A 6,065-nucleotide genomic window follows, 5' to 3' on the forward strand; every position below is an offset into this window, starting at 1 on the left:
TTAATTAACCTTTATCCTAAATTAAGTTTTATATAATTATTAATAATTAATATCAGTTGTTAATAATTATTATTATCATTTCTAAATTGCATTTCTAATTTCCCTCATAATTTTTTCCATTAACATTTTTAAACTGATTTCTTTTTTTATTCCTCTATTAATAATTTAGGGTTACATGGTCAACCATTTCTCTCTATATTCCTTTCTTGCACTCTATATTCCCTTCCTCCTTACTCTTCTCTGTGGATTTTTCCTCACAATGAGTCTTGTTGTAGACTTGAAACATCGATATTAAACATGACTACTGTGATTAATATTTATATATTGATATTTAAATTTATGTATAGATCCCACCACCTATATTACATTCAAATATTTCTCATTGAAATATTATTCATTGATTCTTTATACTCTTAAACTAGTATTTTTGATAATTTAATATAACCATGATTATATGTAATAATGTAAAATGACATATTCTTCTTTATGTGGTGTAAGTCTCTTTATTTGTATATTTGGGTGGGCCATCTTTGGTGCGGCCGGGTAGTATGCCACTTTAATTAGGTAGGGTACACATTACCTAGTTTGTTTCCTCTTATACATATTTTATATAAACATAAATATAAAATTTTAATATGGCAATGAATTATATGTTAATTTGTGATGATATAGATATATATCTACATAAACGATTGAGCGATTATGATATTTAATTATTTATATATGTAATTGATTTTGAAAAGATATTAGGGTATTTGAAGATTTTGAATATAAATAATATTAGTTGGAAATGATAAAATGTTATATATATATATCGTGATGGGGTTGGTAGTTGAAGAAACCGCGGCTTAGAAGACAGCTCACAAATCCCCTCCCATGTGTGATTAATATCGATAGATGGCCTAAGGATGCTTCACTTGGCATTAGCTTGGTGAAGGTTCTAGAGAACCTCAAACATTTAATTGCCATTGGTGTCGTTGCGGGGTTTGTTTTTGGGTTTCAGGAGTTGAGGGATAAGTTTTTGGAGGGTGGAATTTCTTCAAGTGATCAAGGTGACTTCCAACCCAAGCAATTCCTTGCCCCTTCTTTGAAGATTCCAATGTTTTGTTATGTATTTAGGAAGAACGGTGTTTCTCTAGCTTCGTTAGTGGCACAAGTGAACCAATTTGGGACTCAGAGTCATTGTGTCTAGCAGTGTTAAGTAGTAGTTGATTTCAGTTAGTGTGGGCAGGAGATTTTCTAGTAAGGGACGACTTCGTACTCGTTCTTGGGACCTCCAACTGTATTATATCACAGGTACATTCTTCCAAGTTGTCCTTTTCCAATGTTCTTTTAGGGATATTTGAGCATGTTTGTCTTGGGCTCCTCGTAGGCATTGGTGGATGTCAGGTATTTCTCATGGTGATTGAGAAATCCTATTCCAACCCCCTTAAGGTGGTTGGGAGCCTCAAAGGGTGTAATTTTCCCCTAGGACCTCAGTGTCGAGTGTGGCCAAGTGGCATAGGGTGGTTTCTCTCAGTTGTAAGGTTAGGGCATTTCTTAGTGAGTAGGGTGGCAAGGCATTTATCGTGTCAAGGGTTGTGACGATCTCATTGGTGATTTGTGGTCTCATCTTGCAGGTTCTAGGTTTGGACTCACACGGATGTTTTCCATTGGTGGTTTGTGTTGTGGGAGTCACTATCTATTCCAGCCGATGGGGCAGGTTGGTGGTTGATGCAACACAAAAATGGATTTTCTCATACGGGTAGTTGGCCTCAAGGTATTAGTGGAGTGCATCTTGTGGAACAATGCGATATTGGGGAGGAGTTGAACCAACAACCTACTAACTCTTTAGGAAGAGTCAACCTACCACCTCCATTCGACTCTTTTGAAGCTCATTTGTATCAGATCACACTGTTGGTGGAGAAATTAGCTCGGGATCATCATGATGACCGCAACGAGGTTATAGCCTTTTTATATATATATATATATATATATATATATATATATATATATATATATATATATATATATATATCTATAGATATATGGGGTAAATATTATATTACTTTCTAAACTACAATTTACACGGATATACTAGATATGCAAGGTTGGTCTTTCACTAGGGAGACCATACCATAGCCACAAGTGCACTCTTCATAGAGGTATAGGAAATCATGGTTAAAAAAAGAATATATATATATATATATATATATATATATATATATATATATATATATATATATAGATATATGGGCCAGATTGGTCACGATAATGAAGTAGATAATCATAATACAAAATAAACTAGAGCATAACAAGACTAAGCTGAGGGATCAAAGTTAGTAACAACAAACCGAATAGGGTCTTTAGTGTTGCCAGGGTTGATCCCTGCGAGGGGATGAATTCTAAGGTGCCAATGTTATCAGAATGAAATTGGTCATCAAACTAGGAAAAAACCTTTGAATCGTGAATTGTTTAGGACCAAACGAGAACCAGTTAAAAACTAGACCAAATAACCAATTGACCAAAAATAGATAAAATATTTTAATTTGAAATAAAAACATATATATATTCATCTAAATCCATGTACATTCAAACTATTTATAGAATAATAAGGTAAATTTATCACTTAAATAACATGTAAGGGTGCACATAACCAAAATACCATCAAGTGCCAGCCATTTATGAAATGAAAATACAACCACCTATAGGCTCTAGATGGCCTCTAGCATCCAAAAAAATCATGCTTCAACATATACCCACATATTATCAAAATCCATTTCCTATATTGAGATCTTCATCATCGATATCACCGTCTAAGCATTAAAATAAGTTAGAAAAATGTAGCATGTCAAGTCAAGATTTTCTTTAAGTAATGTGTACATTTTTAGGAGGTTCATGATAGAGGAGTTTGGAAACCAATTCCACTACCACCAAGGTACATAGAGGGCTTGGTGCTCTTGATTGAATACTAGTTCCATGCCCTCTTACATGACAAAATCCAATGAAAACATTGCAATCCCTTAATCGTGAAATCATGAAAAAGTGTTAAGTTTTCTAGATTTTGAGTGAGATCTAAATTCTATTTTATCCATATGAAATTCAATTAGGTCGGAACCACTTTCAAAAATCATGAGTCATTTCATGGTTATGTTAAAAGTTTAAGTAAAATGAAGGGTAAAGGAGAATGTCTCTTTTACTTTAAGAATTTAACTTTACTATTAATTACATAGAAATATAAGGACCATAGGCTTGAAAATTAGGCTACCCCACTCAAAAACTTATGTTTTGTTCTATTTTTATTTATTTATATAAATTGTGTTTTAAATCTCTTTGGTTAAATTGTATGAAACCAGACCATATGGTACAAAATTGGCCAGTTCAGTGAAAAAGGGCTAGTTAAATACCAAACCAACTATTTCCTATTCCAGAACCCGAACATTCCATTTTCTTTTCATCCTAATGAATAAAATATATCATATAATTTTTATTTAATATAATTGGAACCAAACCTGCTATTTTCATTTCTAGACCTCGAACATAATTGATTTGACTCCCAAACTAGTCAAACTAGCTAGTTCTACTCATTCTGGTCTGTTTCTAATAACACTGCAAGGCACTTCTCAATGTGGCCCAAGCATTGACCCATGTACCTTAGATGATGGTGAAAATGCTCTAGACAATGTAGGATGTCATCCTAGTGTTCAAAGCAGTCCATTTGAATTTTTCCAAGGAGAAACTTCAAATGTCAATAATGGTCAATGTTGTACATGTACTATTTAAAGTGACCTCACGTGTGTAAAAAATCCAACACCCAGTTAGATAGATCATTAAGAACATTTGTATTTGAAATTTGCTGCCATTGGAAAGCCCCTTGTTGTTCCATACATACTATCTCCTCCCTAATCGAACATGGGGTGAGATCTCAAAACCTAGCATATAACTCTTGAAGCCTATTGTGTACACATGTGTGTCCCTAAGAGGATTTCACCTAATAGTAGGCTTCCCTTTGATGGACGTGTGCTCGCTAATAGGGCATATTGAAAGGAAAGACCTAGATACAAAAGTGGATAGTCGAGGAGATGAGTGGATAAGTGGTGGGCTTAATGGGGTATTCAACATAAGGAGAAAACGGGGCTCGATAACAAAGATTCTAATGAAACCAAAAGTTAGAGAGAAAGAGGGTAGTTAGCCATTCATAGAGAAGCAATGAGAGCACAAGGGTGGACAAGGGAAAATGTTGAGTCTGCTAAGGAGGCTGGTAAATGGAGACAACATCCTATGAGAAAAGGATTCGTGGATGAATAAAGAGCTTCAAGAGAGGAAAAGGAGCAATGAAAAAATTCAATAGAGGACTGGTAAGAGTAAGGACGACGACAAACGAAATGCAAGCCAAGGAGGTGAGTGTAGCAAATATGATACTAGAAGTTGTGACCAAACAAATAGAAGAGAGAAAACCAGAGGCTGTCAAGCTGAAATTCATTGCAGTGTTCAAGTGCCCACAAGGGCTAGTTTCCACCATCCAATAGAATCTTGTATCATGAGTCACAACATGCTCACCTGCTTGCACACTCGATGAACTACAAAAGGGAAATAACAAAACTGGGTTAATACTTCAAGAAGCCAAATTGAATGTGCCACTGTAACTCTAGATGAGGAGGAGAACTTGGTTGTTTCTGAAGCCACTGAATAGAATTTCAATTGGAGAGATAAGGTTTGGTTGAGGCTCATAGAAGTGGGCTAGCCAAAGCCCCCAATTCTTGCTCATTAGAGTCAGAGTAAGAATCACAAAAAAAGGGAATGGGTGCTATGTAGCTTCATATTAGAGAACTAATTCTGGGAGAAGGACCATAGATATAAATGTATTAAAATTAAAATCGATTGCCATAGAAGTGGGGACAAGACCATCCTGGTGAAACGACCACATTTCAATCCTTCTATAATATGTGGATTTGGGATTGAGGAGCTTACATACATCTGACCTTAGGCAAGATCCCAAGAGCGTATTTGTTATAAAAATATTATGGAAGCATCCTGCCACATCCCCTGATCACATGGCCAAGTTGGATGGTTGCAACCCCTCCACCTTTTGCATTAAAAACAACTCATCAAGAATGGAATTTATATATTTGAAATGAAAAGTAATCAAATAAAAATTTAAAAATATGTTAAATTCTTGATAATCATTTAAGATATGAAATATTTAAATGTATAATAAATATAGATATATTCAAGAAGATAAATAAATATATAAATGATAAAGTGTAGTTAATTAAAAGAAAATAATTTCCATTTAAAAAATAAAATAAAATAAATATATATATATAAAATTAATTTTTAATTAGAAGAAATTAGTTTTATTAAAATTGTGTTAATATTAATTTTAATTTGGGTTGATATTGTCATTAATATTGTTAAATTTCGCTTTGTATGGATTTGAATTATACATTCGAAGAGCATTTAAGTTGGTTTGTTTTCTTTAAAAGGAATTTGTATAGTTGCTCATGCATTGATATTGGTAGAGAAATATACCCAAATAATATTGTATTATTTGAATTTGATTGAAGCAATAATATGTGTAGGCTTGTTAATTAAATATGTTTAAATACACAAAGGTATTGTAAATAATAATTTATTATATATAAAATGTACAAGTGATGAATGTTACAATGAGGACTCGCATATATACCTAAGCAGGTTTCAATCTGTGACTGGGCATGTCTTTTAGACATGCATTTTCACTTAACTTGAGGACTATTTAACATAACCAATGTTTGATTATTTAATATTTACATTTATTTTATTTATTTACATGTTATGAATTATATTCATAACATAGCCCTTTCCTTGAGAAGCTTTGTCCTCAAAGTTGTATTGCTAACAATTTTTTCATCTTGTGTTTGTCATCCCGGCATATGTAATTTATTGTTCTTCATCTTGTGTTTGTTATCTCGACATATGTAATTCGCTGGAACAATGTCTCAATCCCGGGTTATCGATTTTTTTTTAAATTATATTTTTATTTTTAATATATATCTATATATATATATATATATATATATATATATATATATATAATACTTTTT

The sequence above is a fragment of the Pinus tabuliformis genome, chromosome J (assembly GCF_031772625.1).
Source record: "Pinus tabuliformis cultivar Carrire ecotype Pingquan chromosome J, CPIR1, whole genome shotgun sequence".
Taxonomy (NCBI): domain Eukaryota; kingdom Viridiplantae; phylum Streptophyta; class Pinopsida; order Pinales; family Pinaceae; genus Pinus; species Pinus tabuliformis.